This window comes from Frieseomelitta varia, unplaced genomic scaffold (genome assembly GCF_011392965.1).
Source record: "Frieseomelitta varia isolate USP_RPSP 00005682 unplaced genomic scaffold, Fvar_1.2 scaffold_686, whole genome shotgun sequence".
NCBI classification, from domain to species: domain Eukaryota; kingdom Metazoa; phylum Arthropoda; class Insecta; order Hymenoptera; family Apidae; genus Frieseomelitta; species Frieseomelitta varia.
The window spans coordinates 77051-102397 of NW_025110463.1; the positions used below are offsets into that span (position 1 = coordinate 77051).

The 25347-nt window shown below is 29.8% G+C and overlaps 1 protein-coding gene across 3 annotated transcripts in view; it reads left to right on the top strand.

Moving 5' to 3' along the window:
- Positions 1-506: 506 nt before the first annotated feature.
- The window catches only part of LOC122535246 (talin-1), an 87463-nt gene continuing 62622 nt past the window's right edge, over positions 507-25347 (top strand). The window contains exon 1 of one of the 3 annotated variants that reach the window (XM_043666611.1): positions 507-633. The gene's annotated coding sequence lies outside the window, so the exon portion shown is untranslated. The remainder of the gene's footprint in view (positions 634-25347) is intronic. The other 2 variants (XM_043666613.1, XM_043666612.1) reach the window with 2 other exon arrangements.

The following is a 25347-nucleotide window of genomic DNA, read 5'->3' on the forward strand; positions in this document are numbered from 1 at the left end:
AAACAAATTAATAAATTCTTTTTAACGAAAGATTCAAAACATTTGATGATGTTAATATGACAGAGTGATGTTAATATTTCATAACAACAATTTTTATAAAAACAGATGCAAAGATAACGTTTGATACGCAATCTTTATACATTTATTTATACATGAAAGAAAATCTTTGGAAATTAATTATATTTTTACTTATTTACTCCAAGATTTATTTTAATCTTACAATTTTACTTTTTGCACACGTTAAACACTATTATTTTACTTAGCTATTAAAAATTACAAATATCGAACGTTAATATTTCACTGCCATAGATATTACTGCAATTATGCATCCGAACACATTGGAACATAGTACAACGAAAATATTCTACGAAGTGGAGAGAAAAAAAGAAAAAAAAAACGACCTGGAAAAAGAAAACATTTTTCGTTTCACCGTTTCACTCGAGAAGGGGGGACTCGAGGCGCCTTAGTTTTTTCGCGACGCGTGCCGTCACTGACCTTGAACGAGAGGAACGCTCGAAACTGAAACGGCGGAGTCGCAAGAGTGTTGTCGGACGTGTGGTTGTGGTCGAAGTGACAAATTGATTTTGTGCAACGAAACGGGACTTCTTCTTTTGTCTGTGGATATTTTTCACAGTAAGTAGACGACACGAACGACCGGATAATATCGCGAGACCGACGGCTAACGGCGATGTCGCCGGTCCTTATTGATTTTTCTGTGATTTCCGACAGATGGGCGTGCTGCCCTCGTTTAGATATTTCCGATCGTTCCTGCTCGGTTTTCACGCCGAGTAGAACGCAATTGTCCGCGTTATTTCGTTAATCTGCTCGGAGGCACAAGTGCCATAAGTTGGCTGTGTATGTCTGAGAGGCGAAACGGATTACGAGCCGAGCTAACCTCAAAAACGAAGGGGGTAGGACCACCCAACGGGTGTCTCCCGAAATAGAGATGATTCACAACATCGCGACAAATTGACAGCTCGTGGCCTCTCTGCTCGCGCGTCTCTGCGTTTGTTTCGTGTTTTGCAGACTGATCATCGGCGTGGATCTTTTGCCGACACTTGACGAAAAAGTTCTGCGTCGCGCTCTCTCCTCATTCCTCCCGTTTCTCTCTTACGTTTCTCGTTAAATGCGCGACGTGCCAAAACAATAGGACCGGAGAAAATCAATAGGCAGACTGTAAGAGGTTAAATAGGGAAACCCATCTGCTACCACCGAGACTTTATTAAGTTTCTGCGTTTGGTTAAGTTCGTCTATATCGTCGCCCCTAGAAAATTCGTTCTGGCTCAGCGCTGGTCGACGACTCGCCACGACTTTTAATTCCTTAGGCAATGTCACCAGGCCTTTTGTTTTGTTTCGTTTTCTTTTTTTTCTTTTTCGTCCCCCATTTCTATTCTTCTTCTTGCCCGGCTAATTTTTTCGAGGAATCCCAGTGCTTCCCCTTCCTCTCCACCAATTACCCTCGTGTCTTTAAAATGATTTTTTATATTTTGAGGAAAATGTGTAAAACAGATTTTCTTCCGTAAGTGGTGTAAAAACAGAAACCTGACACGTCGCGAACCGGTGTTCGATTAACTCCAATTCTTTGAGACTGTCAGTTAAAATTGCCGTGGCTCTCTTTATGGTCCTTTCACGGGCTTCAGTGCACAGTGATATATTTTTTTTTTAAAAGCGTACTTGGTGATTTATCGAGCCGCAACGTTCAATTAATTTTTACCGTTTGACGATCACTGAACTACTTTGCAACTCCTCTTCTTTCTTTTTCATTCCTATCGTTTATTTTATTTTTGAAAAATTATCTGTTACTATCAAGTTAGTAAATTACTAGTTACTAATTGCTTTATTGAATTCTCTAATCTTTTTTTTTTTATCTTTGATAGAATTTTCTTTATTGAAGAATATTCTATAATTAAAATAAATTAAATAAGATATATGAATAAATCATATAAATAAGCTATAGAATTCTGCTTACGTGATTTGTTGTAAAAAATATAATAGTTTATATAATAGGAGTTCATACCTATAATAAGACTGATTCTGTCTTTTGTTAATGATTTTTTGTACACATAATATTAGATTGTTGCACACGAAATCTTCGATTCCATGATTGTGTAAAATTACCAATAATTTAAGTACTGTTCAATAATATTTATTTATCAATTTAAAGCTTAAAGCTAATCAAGTATAATACGATTCATATTTCGTTAATTATTTTATTGGAAGATAAATTATGTATCAGTTGGTCAGTATGAAACTCGAATACATTCTTTAAGAAATTTTAAACTTTCAACTGGTCATAACATTAATACCGGATTCTAAAAAAGCCACTTAAGAGAAAAAAAATAATCTGCCATTGATATGAAGAAATCAGGTCAGAAGAAAGAAATCTACCAATAACGACTAACTAAAGACTTTAATCGCAATTATTGTAACTTTATTCTACAATAATTAAAATGTATTGAATTCGGTTAATATTATATTTAGAGTGCAGATCTTTATATGAACACAATTAAAGAAATAGAAATTTATCTTCGCTGTGTTAACTTATTATAAAAAAAGTACCCTGTTGTATATTATATATTTTTGCATCTTATGTGCATTTTCCATATTTTTGTGTTCTCGAATTTCTCATAAATGCATGCGTGCACAATCTGACTGAAAAAACTGGAAATTAGTCATTTTATTTGCAATGATCTGATAGAAATTCGGATTCAACCAACAAAAGTTGACTAAAATTTGATAATAAATGGAGTTCATATAAACGGAGTTCTACTGTATTAAAAATATTTGGTATCAAAATTAATTCGATGCTGCTTTTTAGGTAAACTAATCATTTATTCATTGATTTTGCTTTTGGGATCATTCCGATCAGAGATTATTCTTTGAATCATTCCCAGTTGTAAAACAAATTCTTCTTGCATTTAAAGAGAATTTTTCGATTTTCAAAATTTTACATTGCTCCTGGTCAAACACATCTGAATTACTATTGAACAATTTCTAATTGAAAATCAAACTGTACTTTTTCCCTTTAATAATCTAATCGTGTTTTATAACTGTTTGATGGTTTTAAAATTCAGTAAAAAGTGTTTTTGAAAAATAAACAATCGTGGCTAGAAGGAAAGACATTTTTCACAAAAGGAAAAACATTTTTCTGCGAGTTATCTCCTAGAACAAAGAAAAGAAGTAGTTTTTCATTTTAGTGAACGGTGAAACGCAGTTCATTTGAACTCGAATTTCCGTGTTTGCCGCGCACTCTCGGATTTAGAATTCTTAATTCGCGCGGTGCGTGACCGATGCTCCCCCGCAGATTTATTTCCGTGGAATTGAGCCAGACTCACAATTTAATTATCGCGATCCACTTGGAGCCTGTTGAGAACTCGGCTTTAAGGTTTCATTGAATTTATCCGAAGTGACGATCTTTATTCTTCGATCGACGCGAGTAAAAAAGCCTCGCGGAAGCGGAAGGCCTCGAGCAGCCCTCATGACTCGATTCCAACAGAGATTTCGCTCGGGATATTGCCAGTCGAATGAATTGCACGATATCCAATCGTTTATACATCGCCAATTCTTTCAAATTTAATCATAATTCGTTTCGAACCTTTCTCTTTTTCCTTACTTTTCTCTTAAATAATAGTGTGAAATTTTCTAGGACAAATGACTTTTTTTTTCTAGTTCCTTTTTCATATGCAAAATCTTAGAATCGCTATGCGCGAAAATGTTTAAATAATTATTTATTTATTAAGCTTCAATTATTGATAATATAGTTTACTTATTAGCTAGATTTCGGATTCGTTTATGTAATTGATATTTCTATGAATAAAAATATATTTATAGAAAATTTGATAAAACGGAAACGTACATAATGTGTATATCCAAAGTTGAGTATATGTAGAGTATTCAGTAATTAAAGTAAAACTGTGATTTACCTATATTTTATTATTCTTTTAATTATATTTATAAATTATTATTCTTTTAATTATATTTATAAAAATATACATTTAGAGCATAGAGATTTCTTTCACTTGTTACATCTTACAAATACATTTTACTAATTTTTATGCATTGGAAAGTGTAAGGTTGCACAGAATGTTTATAATGTGAAAAAAAATATGTATACTGTCTATATATTTAGAATATAAAATAAATTTTTGATCAAGATCTCAAAAATATGAATTCGCATAAGAATTCACAGTATATGCGTAGTAAACGCATATTCATAGGAAATATTTTTCATTTGAGTAAAAGAGTAGCAGTAGATTTTTAAAATTTTATTATTTTTGTTTATCAGAGTATTAGAAGAAAACAGCATTGAAAATGTTGAAAAAAGGAAAACTATGGACGAATTAAAGCATTTGAAAAAAATGTCTGAATTTTTTCATACATGAAAAAATTTAAAAAAATTGAGCTTAAAAATATGTCAAGTATATCTATATTTGGCTAATTCCGAATGTGAACAATCAACAGAAAGTTACTCTGCATGCAAAAATAAGTGAAAAGTATAGAAAATATAATAGTTTGAACATGTTTAATTAAGAATTGGTTTGATACAAACATACATACATATATAAATATATAATTGACATATTGATAAGTTTTCAATTGATATAATTTCTTATTCTCAATTATTTTCTTAGTTTCAAATATAAAATATTCTCGTGTCAGTTATTTTCCCCTCTTCACTTAGAAATAAGACAACAATGTCAAAAATACATACCTGCTATATATTATTTTAATATAGTAGGTATATAATTTTAATATTTTTGATAATAACGTATGCGTTTTCAGATTGCTGTAATTATTATACCATAATTACGCGTTCAATGTATATTATCTATAATTTTGAACATAGTTGTAACATAAATGAAAATCCGAAACAAATGATCATAATGTTATACAAAGCTAAAGAAAATAAGATCGACACAAAATTGAATATCTACACGTGAGAATAGGATTTGTGTAAATCCTTATATGCGAATGAATATAGAAATTTAGTCTATTTATTATTAATAGAAGAATTTACAAATTTAAGTACATATTTGTCTTTTCATTATATTAATTTTTTACTTTGTAAAGGTAATCTCAATTTGACACCAAAATTGGAAAAAGAGATAGATGAAAGGTAAATGAAGAAATGTTATTCTTTCTCTCGTTCATATCTTTGCATACAGAATCATCACTTGACTAATTGCATCACGATATTTTGCATACCTTGTACGTAGAAATAAAAATCTGAAACACATAAAAGTATCGATGCATTAATTTTTTTTTTTATGAAAAAACAGTGACGTAGAGATCAAGACTACATCATTATTACCGATGAATGCTGTCGTTCATTAAATATTCGTATTTATGCTGTCGATTACGATAACTCTACTGGTAACCTTTATGGTCGCGGAATTGATTTATTTCATTTGATTGATTTGCACAGTGTTGGAAGCGATTGAACAAAACAAATTGATTTCATGCCAAATCGTGAAATCGTCGCAGACAAATTTAATTTTCTTAAAATCTTTGTTCATTTGATTTTAGTTCCGTTTTCGAAATTTTCATTTTCAATTGGAAATTATGTAGATCTTTGAATAAATGCTAGTGTCGTTTTTTTAACCTACTTACAAGTATTACTAATGAGAGCACTACTTGACTGAATGATTAGTAACAGTCTCACTGTTATGCAACGTACAATACATTGACCTTACGGATTAATCAACTCTGACGTAATATCTGGAATTATTTTATATTAATTAGCAGTGGATACATTTTGTGATTATTTATTAAAGTTTATTCCATATTTCTTCAATTTATTTATTATTTATTCCATATTTGTGAAAAATGGAGTATGTAATATTTTAGCTACAGTGCCTTGACGCTTATCATGCATTGTAATGAAAAGAATTATTATTATATACATGAATTATTATAATGTAGTTTAATTTAACATTAAATTAATATAGAATAGTTTCTATATTATAACTATTGAGATCAAAATAAGATGAGCATCATTGACAAAAAAATTTTAAATGACATAAATAACTATTATAATATTGTAATATAATGAAAAGTATGCTTTCATTGTACTTTTATTTTAACATTGTATTTTATAAAAATTAAATATCCTCATCTCATAGTCGAAACGTATTAAATTAACTATTCTATATTAATTTAACCATTAATTATTCTTTGAAGAAATTTTAACTATTTATAATTTAGCTATCTATACTTTGAGAAAATTTGAACTATCAACTATTATACAATGACTCTCATTAATATTGAAACTATTATAATTTTGTAAAAAGAAATCGTACAATAGTAAACTTGAACTTATTATGTCTGCATTTTTAAATGTTTTTACATTATGCAACAGATGGTATAAATTTTTATACTATGTGAAAACAATGACAAATTTTTTTCATGACTGGAACTATGAATGAATTTGAAAATCAAAGCCTCTCTTTTACAATGAAACTCAGAAAACTTGATGCAGTATTTTATTAAACTTTGAATATCAGTTGGCGAAAATTCAAGAAATCGTAACATATTATTTTTATCTGACATATTCAAAGTTCGAGACATTGACGAAAAAAAAAAGAAGAAAAATTGTATAGCAAGTCTTAAGAGATCATTATAAAAAGGAGGCTTCAATCTTCAAATCCATTTTAAATACAGTCATGAAAAAAATCTTTCAATTTTTTTATATGCTGTAATAACTTATAACATTTTCGAGGAGAAAAGTGTTCTCATTTTGCCATTTGTTACACAGTGTAGAAAATTTTTAAAATGAAATAAACGCATAAAATGTATGGCGAAATTAGAGAAAGTTGCTTCAAAAGAAGAAGTTTAAAGATTTCTATAAAATCTTTAAACTTAATAATATTATGATATTTATTTACGGTTCGAAAAAGAAATTTAACTCCTTATCGATAATTAATTTTCTTAGCACAGTGTGTTACATACAAATTTACGCATATGTATTCTTTACATAAAAGTATATACTGAAATACCGTCGCGTTGCATGAAATATCGAAACTTTCGAGAACGATCGAGTTTTTTATTTACTACCCCATTTTCGACCATTGATCCGCTTTTGTCACGACTGTGACTCAGTCTAAACACGCGCGTCTGGAAAGCACAGTTCCGGTACGAGCTGTATAAATATAGAAGCATGCGTATGTCCGGCACGGTGTGGAATACACGATGCTCCGAAGCAACGCGTTCTTCGTGCATCATGAGACGTGCGCTTGCGTACGATATACGACTCGTGCGTGAAGTAACGAAAGGGTTGGTGTGCGCGCACGTGTTTCAACGAAGACCGAAACGAAGCCACGCAGCCGATGTAATTGTGAAAATTCGAAGTCATCGACTCGTCGTTCGATTGAAATCGAATCTGGAACGCACGTTAGTGTCCTTGAATGACGAAACGCTACGCATCGCGCGTGACCAAACGAAAAGTTGAAATTCGACTTTGAAACGTAGGATTTATTCAGGCACAGATGGTTTGCATTTGAAACGTTTGGTACGCTCCGCCGCTGCTATCTCTGTTTCTCGTTCGTCGTTACGTCACGTTATCGTTATCGTGTTGTTCTTGTTATTATATTACGCCGCATTCCGTTTGCATTCCTCTGTCGAAGCTTGGACGTGCTTTTGTTTCTGCAATTGCAATTGCAATTTACTTGCTATTTATTCGTGTGTTACTGGATCGTGGATTTTTTATGGGTTTATGGAGAATGCGCAGAGCGCATATAAAGCGCTCAGCGAGAGTAGCTGAAATACATCACCAATGTTTGAAATGTTTAATTAGGCGGAACGATTTTCTGTTCAGTTTTTTAAAATGATTAAAGATTAATTAGAGATTGAATAGGAGAAATAATTATTATTAAACTGTATAGATTGTAGATAGAAAATTATTTTACGTAGCAAATGTTATAAAAAGCACTCTAAATATATTTGTTTATATTATGTATTTATACGTACAATGCAATTTTGTGTCTTCAAATTTTCTACGACTGTGTACAAAAATAGCCAAATTGTTGCAAATAAATGATAATGACGAATTAATCTTTAATTAATGTGAATTAGTGATTAATGATTAAAGATTAATTAGAGATTGAATAGGTAAACTGTGTAAGTTTTTATTCAAATTCGTAGATAGAAAATTATTTTACGTAGAAAATGTTATAAAAAGCACTCTAAATATATTTTTTTATATTTATACGTGCAATGCAATTTTGTGTCTTCAAATTTTCTACGACTGTGTACAGAAATAGTCAAATTATTGCAAATAAATGATAATGAAGAAATAATTGGAAAGAATGGAAAATAATTATTATTAAATGTGTAGATCATTTAGCAGAATTTTACAGGAAATTGACAATAGAAAGGGATCAAAATGTTCCAACCTTGAATAATATGTGCTTCTGCAAATCTTATACTATTCAATATTGACACGTGCCATAAAACAGTTTTCTACTATATGTGTGAAAGATGTCCGTAATTTTGGATAATCATGCAATTTCACAGTTATAAATTTGTATTCCCCCCCGTCTCGATTTGTTTTCTTCCTTTCTACAGTTACGTTTCCCTCGAGGGAAGGAAACAAACAACTTCGTTATGGAATCATCATGATGATATGAAAAACGACATGACATAATAAACGACATTGAGACGAAGTGGACATTCAGAGTCAATTATACGCCTTGTTACATGTAATCCTTATTAACGCCAGTTACATCGATGGTAATCTTTTGCACGAAATGGTAATAGTAATAATAATAATAATAATAATAAATACATACACTTAGAAAGAACGATCCTTAATACGTGCAATATACTACGGATGTTTTCAAGGTAAAAACGAAAATGAAAAGACCTTGCAAAATTTATTTAATTAGGAAAAAATACAAGTTAGAACGCCTTAGTAAATAAGATTTGATTTTAAATAATGATAAAAGTGGGAGACAAAAGTATTCGATTCTCGACTAATGGAACAATCATTTTTCTAACATTAATTTATATGTATTCAATGTTATATCCTCTTGACTGCCGAATTATCTAGTATTTTTTAGCGCAAGTATATTCCATAGAGTTATAATCATTCGAGTCACACGTTGTCATTTTCATTTATTGTTTCATTTTAAAGTTATATCGATATCAATCATAAACATTGATTTACCACTAGACTGCGGATTTTTATGCAAATTCATATTTTTAAGAATATAATATCGCCAAAAGATTGTTTCACATACTAAATGTTATAGAAAGCACTATACTGTCGACATGAGTTTTGTGCAATTTTGCATTTTAAAATTTCTTATAAATGCATAAAAATCTGCAGATAAATTATCAGAGAATTAAACACAGTTTCTTAGGTATATTATATTCTGTCTTTTTGTACACATTATGAAATAGCAAAAATTTATAAATATGAAATTTGTATTCGTGGGTATATTTTTTCTGTTCTAAGAAATATGATAAAATGTCTATATAATACGTATAGAGTAAATTAGCAAATTTCTAGTAAATATTCAGAATGTTCAGATAATAGAAAATTGAAATGGCACTGTGACAATATGTAATACATTATTAATTGATATTTAAAATTTTTGGGAAATAATTTTATAAATAAGTACTATAAAATATTCTAAATATTATTTTATATAAATATATAATCTATAACATGCTATTTATATTATATGTAATATATTATATATTATAATATAATATTAATCATATATATTTTATAATATACTATTTATATTATATAGTATAATATAATATTAATAATATTATATATTGTATAATATACTGTTTATATTATATATGAATATATAATCATATAATATATACATAAATCATTTAACACGAATAAATAGAAATAGTTTTCATTCATTCGTTATAAATGAGGAGCGAGAACTGTTTGATAATAACATTTACAAGTAGAGTGATAAGAATAATATTGCTGCACATATGAGTGATATTATTTTTTAATAACAGACAATTTCGTAAATTTGTCTTACGTGTATACTCCGTAAAGAATCGTGAGATGTTCGATTTCAGCTCGATGACACGTTGCTCGAGAGACACTGTTTGTCACGAATGCACGATCTTGGCCAATGCACATCACGACAATGGTAACCTCGTTACATTTTCTGCTACATTACACGGGCTGCTAAGAAATTTGTTTAAAAGGGGACGATTGTTCCATTAAATTGCCTTGGAATAGAAATGCATCGTTGCTCGTAGACATTGTCGTCAAGAAGCATTTCTGGATGCTCGCGAGGCAACAATGATATGTTGATAAGATTCCGGAAAGTGAATTTTAATCGTGTGTCGTGTATGTCAGAGTATCAGCGAGGTCTTCTTGTTGTCTGTCGCGTGGGATAGGAAGGAAATGATTATTAACTAATAACCAGTGATAATAGTTATACTACTGTACATGCTGTTGTATTTACATTAGGTGCAGATGAAATATCATTTTTCAAACATAACTTTGATTGCACGCAGCTTCTTCAAAATATTGTGTATTTAATTGAAATAATTAAAAATAATCCTATATAATTCATTAGATTTTTAATTAGCAATATACTTTTAATTAGCTAATAAATTCCAGAGTTATAAGAATTAAATTCAAACTTAATTGAAAAACTCGAGTAATCCTTTTGATTAATTTGTGCATTAAAAAATAATCTAGATAGATGAAGGTTGTCTCTAATCCCTAATTCTATTCTTACTTTAAGAAACAAAAAGAATTTTACAACCTGAAATATTTATGTGACATTAGAAAAACAAAATATCGGTCGAAAATGGCTAAAAATTTATAAAAGAATGCAGCAGGATTATCTCTAAATGTTAAATGTATAACTTAGGCAATTTGAAATGTAAATTTATATAAGAAAATCATGGGAATACTTTCAAGATTACTCGTAATGATTAATCACTTGTTAAGATTTCGGTATTTTAATTCTTCAGTATTTTAATTTTCTTGATGCTGAACATGTACGATTTATAGGAAGTTTCTTTAATATGGGTAATAATTGGTAATTGATAAATTTAGATTTCGAAGAAACAATATTTATTAAGTTAATTTATTATTAGGTAGAAACCTATTAACTCTCAATAATCTAATATTAAGTAAATGTAATTTAAAGACTCTAATTTAAAAGAGAGCAGCTTTACTCCTATTCTGTATGTTTCATTTCTTATTTTTGTTTTACAATTTGTTTTTTAATGACTTATTTAATAGTAAATATATAGTATAATAACATTATTAAGTATAATAGGATTAATAGCATTATTACATAGTATAATAACATTATTTTGAATTTTCTATAACTTTTGTGAATTGATGTTATTCAGTAATCAGAGTCAGGTTAAATTAGGTTAGATTAAACCAAGCCTAAAATGTAACTAATTGACTTGGTAATTTCAATAATTGTATAATGCAAGAGTTGTTTTATAAAAGTTAATAAGTTCTTGCAAAATGAAGAACGTGAAATTATATGATCCTTATGTTTAATTAATTTTTTGTTATTTTTGCATGACTTGGTCCATTTGTACAATAGTTATATTATTTTATTTTATATTTTATATTTATAAAAATATATAAATATATATTTATAAATATTATAAATAATTATAATTTATAATATAAAAAATATATATTTATAAATATTATAAATAAATATAATTTATAATATAAAAACTATATATTTATAAAATATGTAAATATATATGTATAAAATATATAAATATATATTTATAAATATTATAAATAAATATAATTTATAATATAAAAATATATAAATATATATATATATAAAATATATATTTATAGAATACTAGAACTGTTTTTTTTAGCGGGAAAATGAATCGGGAGTTTCTCGCTATCTTCGTCTTACTTCTACTTTGTAAACTCGTATCTGTTTCCGATTTTTCGCATTTCTTATTCATAACGATTACAGGCCTGAACCTTACTTTCGCCTTATAAGTTCGGTAAGGTTCATTTTTCTGTGACAAAGCCAATGATCAAAACTCGCATGCATCGTATTACTTCAACGCACCTGTATCCAACTTATTTCCAACTTATTCGCGACGTTCGACGTATAGTTTTACATTAATGCAGAATGATTTGATGTTTTAATTAATGTGTGTGTGTGGAGATATCTGCAGCAGCGGTAAGAATTAAATAGAACGCAGAACGAAGTATCTCGGCTAATTGCTTTTTTCGATTGTGCCGTGAAACGCATTTGCGGTGCATGTAAATACATTTCAAAGACAAATGCAAACGTCTGGGGAACGGGTTTTACGTTTAATCGGTATCTAAAATGCAAAGATGTACTTTTGCCTATTTCCTCTGTCAATTACTTTAATCATTTCATCGATCCTCTGTAAATAGAATTTTGTTTCTTTCTTCTGCCATTGAAGTACAAATAACGATACGAGAATGAGAAATTCACGTGAAGCTAAAAATGATCGTGTCAAACGATTGTGATAAAGAAGTTGCAAAAAGAGAAACGATATTTCTCTGCATAAATTATACACCTAAGCTGATAACCAGACTGCGGATATTTATGCAAATTTTCGTGAAAATAATTAACATTAGAATGATCAGAATGGCTTGAATAGGCAATTTTATATATTTATATATTATAATGGTGCATTTTCTTTTAGATTTGAACGACTTTTTGTAAAGTATCTCACTGAAATCTTGTGTTGTTTAATTTATTGTAAAATTTTTTTCTTGAAATTCTCCGATACAAACTTTATGCTTTAATCGTCGATAATTTAGTGTTGAAAGTATCTACCAGGCGTAAAGAGAGATTTTTCTTATTGAATATTGTAACAGTATTTATAATATTATAATGTAAGTGTTTATGTAGATATTATAATGTAATATACATGTAATGTATTATAATATGTACAATTATATATATAAATAGAACGATCGTATTATTATATCATTATATTAATATGATAATATATATTATAATAATAATATAATTGTAATATATTAATACTATTATACTATTATTATGCAACGCACGAAAATATATAAGTATCCAAATATTTTAATATAATACTATTATATTATTATTATAACATATATTATTATATTAATATAATAACATAATAGTATTATAATAGTACTATTATTATGCAATGCATGAAAATATATAAATATCCAAATATATTAATACTATTATATTATTATTATAATATACATTAATATAATATAATGTGATAATATATATTATAATAATAATATAATAGTATTATAATAGTACTATTATACTATTATTATGCGACGCATGAAAATGTATAAATATCCAAATATATTAATATAATACTATTATATTATTATTATAATATATATTAGTATATATTAATATAATAACATTAATATGTATTATATATAATTATATATAATATTAATATATATTAATATAATAACATAATAGTATTATAATAATACTATTATACTATTATTATGCAACGCATGAAAATATATAAATATCCAAATATATTAATATAACACTATTATATTATTATTATAATATACATTAATATAATAATATGTGTTATTATATATTAATATAATAATATAATAGTATTTTATTAATACATTTGGACATTTATACATTTTCGTGCGTTGCGCGCGCGATTTAAATTTCTCGCAAACGCGTGGTCATAAATGTCCACGTTTCAACAATAATTAACACGAACCCAAATTGACATTGCCACCTTAAAGGACGAAAGTGTCATCTTTATTATTCAATTTCACTGTCTCAATAATAATTATTAAACAGATACTTGACGTACGCTTCCATGATACGGATAAAGATTCTGCAAACGGGCTTGTCGGCTATCGAAATTATCGCCAGCCTTCTACGACGTTTGTTCATTCCCATTGTTGCTCACCTGTTTCGTCAGCGAAACTTATCTCAATTTTCTTTGCGGCCTGTTCATCCCCACGGTCCATCCGTCCGTCGCAGTTAATCCAAGATCACCCTTGTTTGCGCAGTTTTAGGTTACAACGCGTCTAATGGATTATCCGTACATTCAGCCCCAAGTACCTTTCGCTCCGTTGTCATCGATTCAATGGAGGTCCGCGCGCTGCACATAAAAATAACAATGATTCGATGTTTACTCAACTTATTAGACGATTTTACCGCGCTCCGTAGATCAGGGTGGAATCGTATCAGCTGACGTTTCGATCCTACGCAAGAGCGGTTCCCTTTTAGCGTCGACGATCTTTCCGAAATTCGTTTCCGTTTCTGCTTTTCTTTCACGCAAAACGAAATTTGCCCTGTTTAACGGTACTTTGTTGATTAATGGGAAGAGCACGAAGGTAGATCTTGTAGAAAAATATCGGACTGTTTGGCAACTCGCTGAGAGGAGAGTGTGATAAAATGAACGTTGGAATTTCTTAAATAATTAACCATGTTATTTTTCGAAATGACTAACAGTTTATCTACTTTATCTACAATTCGTAACTGAACTACGTATTTTTGACCAACTCATCGTCACAAATGTGTCATTAGTACTGACTGTTTTTGTAATTTATTGATTTAGAATTTTTAAATCAAAATTTGAGAGAACACTTCCCTTAGCAAAAATTTAACAAACTATCGTCGTATTTGTTCGAATTATATGGAAACCTAGAATTAGCGATTACAATTGAATGCTTTTATACGAAAGATTTCAGCGTTTTTAACCTCTTGCGCTGGAATGACGTGCCACTCACTTCGAAAATTTTTTGTCCCAAAATTGTAATATTTTCTCAGCTTTAACTATATTTAAGTAAAACAAAATAGGCAAAACAAATGATAAGTTCATTACTTCTCAATAATTTCTATCCAGTGATATCATACCGAATTCAAAAAGAAAGCGACGAATTATTGTATACGGTTCGGTCACTCGTTATGGTCCGCAATCAGTTGCCAGCGCAAGTGGTTAAATACGTTTCGAGTGCTTGCGTTTGATCGAAAATTTTTTGCCGATACTCATTCTGCCGTTCCGATATCTCTTATTGTACATTACTTTGATTTTATCATTTATAACCTTCGTTATATTATTATGATTGCAAAAATACAATTAACAAGCTCTCGGTAAAAAAAAATCGATTAATAGATTTCCGACAAGTAAAATGTTAAATAGGATAAATTTCATCGACTAAAAAGTTGTTAAACAACGCGAATGATTTACGCAATATTGTCAGATAGAGAGTACTCAAATATAAGTATAGTATTTTTTGTAGAGATTAAATATTGCGGCGTAATATACACGTACTTCGATCAATGTTGTGATTTTTGAGGCCAAATAGACCAATTATGTTAAATAGATCAATTCCGAAAATTGAAAGGTAGGAAAATGGATGAAATGGTATACTTTCTATTGTAAAATTTCTTCAATTACATATAAAATATAATAATATATATTCTGCAGTGTTTATTTGAGCTTAAATTTCAAAAAGGAATTACAAATTATACAAATATTTGTATACTATCTTATAACATACCAAACATAATGTATAAAATCATATATATTTAAAACAGTCAACAAAATTCTTGCCATCTAGTGATTATTAATTACTAAGAAAACCAAAGTCTAGGGAAATGCTAAATAAATTCATTTTAAATGTCAATTAAAGTTCACAAAGTGCCTAAAGTTCACAAAAAAAAAAAAAAAAAAAGATTCGTCTCGTAGAAAATTCGCATGAGTCAGTCGACGAGTTAAAAGCTTGTTTCGTAGAACGATGCAACTCAGACAACATTGTGACGGAGCAATATTTTTTCTAAAAATTAAATTTCACGGCGTGTTACATTTTAACGTGGATGAAATGTATGAAACTCGCGCGGCGGCCAACGTGTTAAAAGCTTGCCATCTATCTTGCAAAGTTCGATTACCTATTGCGATTATCTATCCGGTTCGCCACAAAGCAGTCCGAGGATTTTTTCTAGAATTTTAGATGAATTTCCATCGACCGGGGCCATAGACCAGAAACGAGCAGAATCAACAACGAAATTGCAGCCTATCGAGCGATCGTCTATTGATCGGCGATGGAGAGGATATCGAGCTCGAGTTAATTGCAAAATTTCACGGAAATGCGCAAGACATTCGGGAACTCCGGGATGACGAGAGGGTGACGAGATAGGGAGAGGGAGGAGACGCGTGCCGATTGATCGGTATTCGTTGCCGGTTAGATTCTCTGCTGTAACGTAGCTACGTGTGCAACAAGCCCATTATAAGATTACGCGTTATGAGCCGCGGCTTTATTAGTTGTCTCTGGCGTCCTTTTTTACGACGACCCAAGAGGGCTTTTATTACGTATTGTTCGCCCCGGTTATTCCATCGGCCGCTCATTGTTGCCCAGGCCCTCTCTCGACAGCCTGAAATTGTAACGCTACCGGCGATAAACATCGTTCGAAAGCGAAGTTTATCGACGTGTAAATAGGCCCGAGTAAATTATTGCAAATAACCGAGGCATTGTTGTGAGCAACCGAGGCTGCAAAATTACACAGCCGTACACGAGCTGGAGTTCGTCAAGATTTTCTTGTCTACGATCGATGGAGAGATGGACGTCGAGAAATATGATTAATACGGCATATATTGATTCGTGTTCGATGGTTTTTGCGATCGGACATGCTCGTTCGTTGCATGGTCGATACGGTCTGGAGAGCGACTTTTTGTGGCCAAAATTCGGAACACTTTCGTATCGATTTTCTTTGATAGAAATATGATTAATCTAACACGAACAAAATACAATAAACAATACAGAAATAGGATATTTAAAAGATATACTAGTTTATAAGTTTGAAAATAATCAAGATAGGAAGAATCATTTTTATAGAGATCGTTTCTAACGAAAATGTGATTGCCAAAATTCGGAACACTTTCGTATCGATTTTCTTCGACAAAAAATATGATTAATCTACTAACACGAATAAAATACAATAAACAATACAGAAATAGGATATTTAAAAGATATACTAGTTTACAAGTTTGAAAATAACCAAGATAGGAAGAATCANTTTTATAGAGATCGTTTCTAACGAAAATGTGATTGCCAAAATTCAGAACACTTTCGTATCGATTTTCTTTGATAGAAATATGATTAATCTAACTAACAGGAACAAAATACAATAAACAATACAGAAATAGGATATTTAAAAGATATACTAGTTTACAAGTTTGAAAATAACCAAGATAGGAAGAATCACTTTTATAGAGATCGTTTCTAACGAAAATGTGATTGCCAAAATTCAGAACACTTTCGTATCGATTTTCTTTGATAGAAATATGATTAATCTAACTAACAGGAACAAAATACAATAAACAATACAGAAATAGGATATTTAAAAGATATACTAGTTTACAAGTTTGAAAATAACCAAAATAGGAAGAATCACTTTTATAGAGATCTTTTCTAACAAAAATGTGATTAATGCGATTAATATAATTGAATATAACGACAAAATATAACAAAAAACAATTATTCCGATCTGATAGAACCGAAAAAGCGGTTAACATGAAAAAATTAGTCAAAAGTAAAAATTTTTTAATTTCAGATTTCGTTTTTGAGGAAATCGAGTTCAGACGTCTATCAAGTATATTTGAATTTAGCTAATTCTAGATTTGAAAGGAAAGAATAATCAATAAAAAATTATTCTACGCGTAGAAACGAATGAAAAACGATGCCTTGTCTTTGAGAAAATCGACTTTGGGAAGTTATTACCAAGATAATTTTTCGATGAAACATATTCAAAGTATATTTTTTTGAAAATGAAACTTTGAATAGAAAAAATGTTATTCCACGGTTTTTACTGATTTTTGCACGTGGAAAAACTTTCTGTTAATTATTCGCTTCTGTCCAGTCCAGGATTAGCTAAATTCAAGTATGTTTGGTAAAATTTTAATCTCTCAAAAACAGAACTTTAAGTGAAAAGAATTTTATTTTTTTTTAGACACTTTTTTTAAAATATAAAATTTTTTTCGTTGTATTTATCGAATTGAAAACATTCTGTACATATGTTTATTTATACAATGCGCGAAATTTAAATTCTTACGGATAATTATATTTTTTATATTTAGTTGCACTTGCACAACATAGAAAACGTTTCACGTTCCCTAATTTTTTAAAAATCTGCTTAAAGTTTAAATCGTCATAAATTCTACGTTGTTTATACATTAATTAAAAGATGCTTATAACGAGAGTAAATACTTGAAATACCTACATTTATCATCATATATAAAATCATTATTTAAATCCGTATTCTGAAATTCCGCAATGAGCATTCAAAGCATAAAATTTCGAATTTTCAAGCTTTGAAGAACAGAAGAAAAATGTTCTTTACTTAAACATGTGAACTTAAATTAATTTTGGACAACAAAAAGTGGATTTTCAGATCTCTGTACAGAGGAAGAACAACTTTATTAATTATGAGAACATACATATATATCATTTTATTTATTTGTAAAAGTAAGGATCTTTTTTCAGAATTCTTTCATACTGTAGATATTTGTCCGTCAAATTTAAATTTCGGCGAAATATTTCATATATTCGCATATATTTGCTATCGAAATTGACAAACTTGAAAAATATGAGAATATTAAATTGTTCGACCAATTATGGAAATTTCATTCGTTTATTTATATAATTTCATCTGCAGAGAGCTCTTCTTGATTCATACACCGAATACTGTATTGCATTCTGTAAATGCGTTTTATTATGAATTTCATCTCGAATAAATGCACGTTGATAAGGTAAAACGCGTATTTCTTCGAATTACGCCGTTTCTTTGGCCAACGAAACAACGTCTGATTATATCTTAGCAATTGTTTTCCCCGCTGTTTTCTCCTAGAGAACATACTTTTTCAAATCATCGTTTTTTAACCACTTGCGCTGGCAACTGGATCGCGGACCATAACGAGCGACCGAAGCGTATACAATAATTCGTCCGTTTCTTTTTTTTTTTTTTGAACTCGTCGGTATGATATCACTGGATCGAAATGATTAAGAAGTAACAAACTTCATCATTTGTTTTGCCTGGGTTACATTTAAAATATACTTAAAACTGAGAAAATGTTGCAACTTTGGGACAAAAAGTTGTCGACTTGCGTGGCACGTCATTCCAGCGCAAGAGGTTTAACCAATTGCGCTGGCAACTGATTGCGGACCGTAACGAGTGACCAAACCGTATACAATAATTCGTTGCTTTCTTTTTGAACTCGTCGGAAGCATGACGTCACTGGATAGAAATTATTGAGAAGTAAAAAACTTATCATTTGTTCTGCCAATTTTCTTTTACCTAAATAAATTTAAAACGGAGAAAATGTTGCAACTTTGGGACAAAAAAATTCTCGGCGTGCGTGGCACGTCATTCCGTGGCGCAAGATGTTAAACTGATGATTACCACCGATGCACGATATTCTGAAATTGATTATGCAAAAACCTTTGCTGCCACACCCCCCCCGCGGTCCATCGAAGACCTTGACGCTGGAGCTGGCCTCCCTTGATAGAAAATCGGGGAATTTATTCTACTTCCGTCCCCGGTGTTTTCCTCAAACCTAACAACGAGTCTCTCGTCGCTCGCGAACATATAGAAACAGAGCAGAAGAGAGAGAGAGAGAGAGAGAGAGAGAGAGAGACAGATAGAAAAGACGCGAAGGAGAAGGACCAAGGGAAAAGGTAGAGAAATGCACGTGTATATATATACATACATGCGCGAAATAGAATCTCGAACTGTCATTGCGACCGCGTAGTTACGTATACGTGAATATCGCGAGAGGGAGCGACGTTGGGGGATTGAGATGTGTAGGTATATGGAGCCAACATCACCGGAGCGTCTCGGCGTTGGAGGCGCCAAAGCGTCGCGGCGCCACCCCCGGCGCCCGCCATAACGCCGCCAGCACCCACCTCCCTCGATTCTCTCCAGCTCTCCTCTCTTCCCTACGCTTCCTCGTTCTACCGTTTTCCATTCCCTTTGCTTCTCTTCTGTCGATGTTTCTCTTTCTCTCTCACCTGCCCCTCCGAATGCCCTTTCTTGTCCATATTTCTTTCATACAGTGTTTCTTGTTTATTCCTTTCTCCATGATTGTCCTAATCGTTAACAATCACGTCGAATGAATTTTTTCACAACGACGATTTTTAGAAACGAAATTGTCGTATAAGCTAAATAGACAGAGACAGAGACTACGGTTTCTCATGCGAATCCATATTTTTGTGAATAATTAGTTATTTTCTAATTATTTTCTAAAGGTAGGGAGGACCTAGGTGGAGGTTTGCTTCGCTTATTAAGTGTTACAATACGTACACGAAGTGTGTTATATTCTGGATATTATATAAATTTTACGTACGTTTTGTACGCATTGTTATTAGTATTTTTGTATCTTAATTTTTTCATATGTGCATAGAAATCCACAGTTTGCTAATCTCTCTTTTGCTAATATAATAGTATAATATAATAGTAAAATTTTCAAATAATTAAATTTAAAAATAGTAAAATTTTCAATAGTTTTCAAATATTATAATAGTAAAAATAATAGTAATAGTTTTCAAACATTATAATAGCAATAATAGTAATAGTGTTCAAATATTATAATAATACTAATATAATAGTAAAATTTTCAAATAGTTGAATTTAAAAAATAATAGTAAAATTTTCAATAGTTTTAAAATATTATAATAGTAATAATAATAGTAATAATTTTCAAATATTATAATAATACCAATATAATACCAATAATAGTAAAATTTTCAAATAGTTAAATTTAAAAATAGTAAAATTTTCAAATAATTAAATTTGAAAATAGTAAATTTTTAATAGTTTTCAAGTATTATAATAGTAAAAATAATAGTAATAGTTTTCAAACATTATAATAGCAATAATAATAGTAATACTGTTCAAATATTATAATAGTACCAATACTAATTTAATAAAAAGTGAAATTTTCAAATAGTTAAATTTAAAAAATAATAGTAAAATTTTCATTAGTTTTCAAATATTATAATAATACTAATATAATGGTAAAATTTTCAATATTATAATAGCAATAATAATAGTAATAATTATAGTAATTTCCAAATATTGTAATAGCAATAATAATAGTAATAATAATAATAGTAGTAATAGTAATAATAATAATAGTAAGTTTTCAAATATTATAATAGTACCAATTAGTAAAATTTTCATTAGTTTTCAAATATTATAACAGTACTAATATAATAGTAGAATTTTCAAATAGTTAAATTTAAAAATAGTAAAATTTTCAAATATATAATAGTTTTCAAATATTTTAATTGCTTTACGATTATATTTATGTACTCCTTCTCTCCGTCAACGTGCCTTTGCGAAAGTCCGTTAATCGTGTCGCCCTTCGTGTTCGATATTTGTTCTAGAACGTGCTGAATTTTACGAAAATCTCGGTGGCGCCGTCTCGCCTGTTGTCTAGCTGCTCGCGAAAATGGAGTTCCCTTGGCCCTCCTGACATTTCAGCCGATCCGTAAACTCTCTCGGCCACTGCGACTACTTTTTTCTCTCCTCTTCCATTCTTCTTCTCTGTCACGTGCCAGACTACACTACCGATTGCAGCACCTGTTTTACTTCCGAAAGAAAATGTTCTCATCCCCTCTTCTCCTTCCCCTCCTCCTCTTCCTCCTCTCCTTCCTTGTCCGTTGAAAAAGTTAATGCTCAACTCGATGCGTCGCGCGACAGCGTTGTCATTGATATGATTTCTTTCCGGCCGTTTCTCCCCTTTGTCCCGGCCAAGAATAATTCAGTGCTTCCTTGTATCTGTTATTCAAATCTTGGCCGCGTTTTCTTTTTTTCGCGCGCTGCACGCCGCGCGCCGGCTTTGAATTTCAAATCTAACGAACCGCGCGATAGATCGATCACTCGAAGCACAGCGGGCACGATTTTAGTTTTATAACTGAATTAACAACGACGCGATAATTTGTCGACAATTTGGACTATTATAATGTTATAGAAAACAAAACAAAAAAAAAAAAAAGAATTATATATCTACTTAACCTTATTTTAAAATCTTTAGGACTTCTATCAAGAATACTCATTTCGAAGGACTTCTCTCCCGAAAATTGTAAAAACTCGAACGTCCTTGAAAACGTAACTGTTCATAACTAGATCCATCCGTGGTCTTGAAGACTTTTCCTCTTTACAACATGCTATTACGACTTTTTCTTCACCGCTTTATTGAACTTTGAACATTGGATTTAAAATGCTGGGACTTTTTGAATTTTTGTCGTTTAACTCTAATATTCAGTGTCCTTCTTCCAAGAGATCCCTGGAAGCAGGAAAAATTTTTGAATGTTTCTAGAGACGTTTGAATTTTTTACGATTTTTCTCCCCATCCGCTGCATGATGTAAAATCATCTTTGAAAAGAAATGAGATCAAGTCGATTGTTACATAATTTATTATATATATATATAATAACAATATATTATATTTTTTATTATAAATTTATTATAAATTGTATTGCTATAATATATAATATATAATTTATTTTTACAGAGTTGTGACAATTTAAGTCAAATGACAATTTAACAGTTGCAACCGATAATTTTTCACCGTTATTGTATAAGCAGCTTCCGTTCCATAGTGACTTTTCTCAAAGATTGTTTCGAGAATTTCGAGTGTACCTTTGTGATTTATAGTACGGCGGAATCTTATCATGATTCTTATATTCTGATTAAGCAATTTAGTCAACTCTTTGTTAGCGTTCTCTTTTGGTAACAATAATTCACGAAGCACGAGTAGCTATCCGAGAGCGCAGTAAACAGTACATATAATCTGCTAATATACTGTAATAAAATCATAGTCTTTGTGTATCTTAACAAGCCAGCGTATCACGCGTTCTTTTATTTTATTTCAAATTAGATATTACATCCAACACCCAGACGACGAATATTCTGCTGATATTCGGCAAGTGCAGGGTCCATTTTGACTCTTTATTGATTAAATAAAAGTTCAATTTTTAAAATATTAAATTTTAAAGGAATTATTAATATTAAGGAAATATTAATATTTTAAAGGAATTATTAATGTAAAGAAAATATTAATGTTTTAAAGGAATTATTAATATTTTAAAGAAATTATTAATATGAAGAAAATATTAATATTTTAAAGGAATTATTAATACGAAGAAAATATTAATGTTTTAAAGGAATTATTAATATTAAGGAAATATTAATATTTTAAAGGAATTATTAATATAAAGAAAATATTAATGTTTTAAAGGAATTATTAATATTAAGGAAATACTAATATTTTAAAGGAATTATTAATATGAAGGAAATATTAATATTTTAAATTATTAATATTAAGGAAATATTAATATTTTAAAGGAATTATAAGGTATTATAAAGGAACAATTCATGTTATATCGCTAAAATTTAGTTTTATTTTGTATACGTTCTCCATGATGGATATTAGTACCAGTTATATTAAAAATTCCAAAATTGAGTAATCTAAAATTTAACTGACCCACCGATGAACTTACGCGTCTCTATTACGTTAATAAAGTATGGAAATGTTTGTGAGTTGCTGTATCTTTTGGATAAAGAGAAATGATTGAAACACTAAATTGAAATTTCAAGTAAACGTCAAATTCATATACGGTTTCATAAATATGTATTTAAATTAAAAATTTTTGACTAAAACGAATTAATCTCTTTGTATAGTATAACGATACCACGTTTCCTTTATGAAAAAATAACGTTACTATTCTAAAGTTAATTTCTTGCAATTGTTAAAAAATAAAGAACAAATTGTATTATAATGAGATCGCAAATTTTTATGTCTTTATGGGAACTCGAAAAATGTAAAAATGCATAATGTATTGAAAGTATCGTAACGTTTGAAAGACGAAAGCAATCTCTGTGAGAAGAATTTGAATTTGCATTTTAATTACAATATTACAAAAATTTACAATCTGAAAGTAAAAGATATTTACAGAGCATTTATAGAGCAACGAAGAGCGAGCTTGAATGGACTCGATGTTCATCGATCGAATCGATTCAAGCACAATTCTGATATACATGAATAAATCATTAAGAACGATTAGCTAAAATAACTTGTTTTTTTTTAGCGATTATATAATGAAATGCTTCAATAAATTGTAAACTGAAGAGACTCAGCAGATGGATGCGATTTAATTTTTTAATATTTTATATTTGTTGACGCTGATTTTACGTTTAATCCTCAACGGTCACAGATGACTATAGCAATTTGTATTATATTACAAAGATATAAAATATTTAATTTTATTTTCTATTTTATATTCTCCCTAATCGAACTTGCCAATCAAATTAAAAATCTCAAAATTGAGCAATGTAAGACCTAAATTTTTATGCTTCTCAATGTCTAATGATACCAGTTAGAAGTTAATTTCCAAAGAAATTCTTCGATTTCTATTTATGTTGTATTTCGTTAATCCTTTACTCGAAATAAAGTAAAAACTGCCACTTATGAAAATATGCCAATGACAGCATGTTCAAAAAATACATAAGAAAATTACATCAAACACATTTAGAGCAATTTCTTATTTACTGAAAGTCACTTTGATATGTTACAAATTACATCTCACGAGTCTCTTCAAATGCAAGGTAATTTATTTTAAACGTTTTTTAATACGGTCAGTGAGTAAAAAATTACTTTGGATAATAGTCAGGGGTCGAAAAAGTCACGGAACTTGTTGACAGGTTCTATTTAAAATTCTTGAAAATAAAAGTTTCAATCGAACAAAATAAAAAAGTAAAAAATTGTTATTATACAATGAAAATTTAATGAATACTATTTAATGGATAATTCTATCCAATAAACAATATTAAATATTTATTACATTTTCTCTTATTAGCATCTAATAGTTTGGTATCTTTATTCATCTTATAAAAATTTTTTTTAATAAACATTCCAAAATAACTTGTTCCAATGGAACTTTTATTATACAGATTTTAAAATATCCGTTACATGAAAACAATTTTCAATAAAATTCCCGAGGGTAATATTTTTTTTCACAGGATTTTCTTAAGTGAAACATACAAGTTCGAACGAAATTTGTTTAAAAAACAAAAGATAAATTTATTTTGAATCTGTAGGAGCGATAATTTTAAATATCGCACCCTTTCGAAGAAAATAACAAAATTCGAGAAAGTCACTTTCGACAAAGTCAGAAATTAGTTTTGAACAGAATTAGATATTTCGTTAATAAAAAAAAACAACGCAATTCAAAGTAGATAATACATTCTTCACCCTATCAATATGCATTTGTTCACAATTTATTTATAGAATGCACCACAGTATCACACGAGAGCAACATAATTCCTTTTTATCGGCCAAATT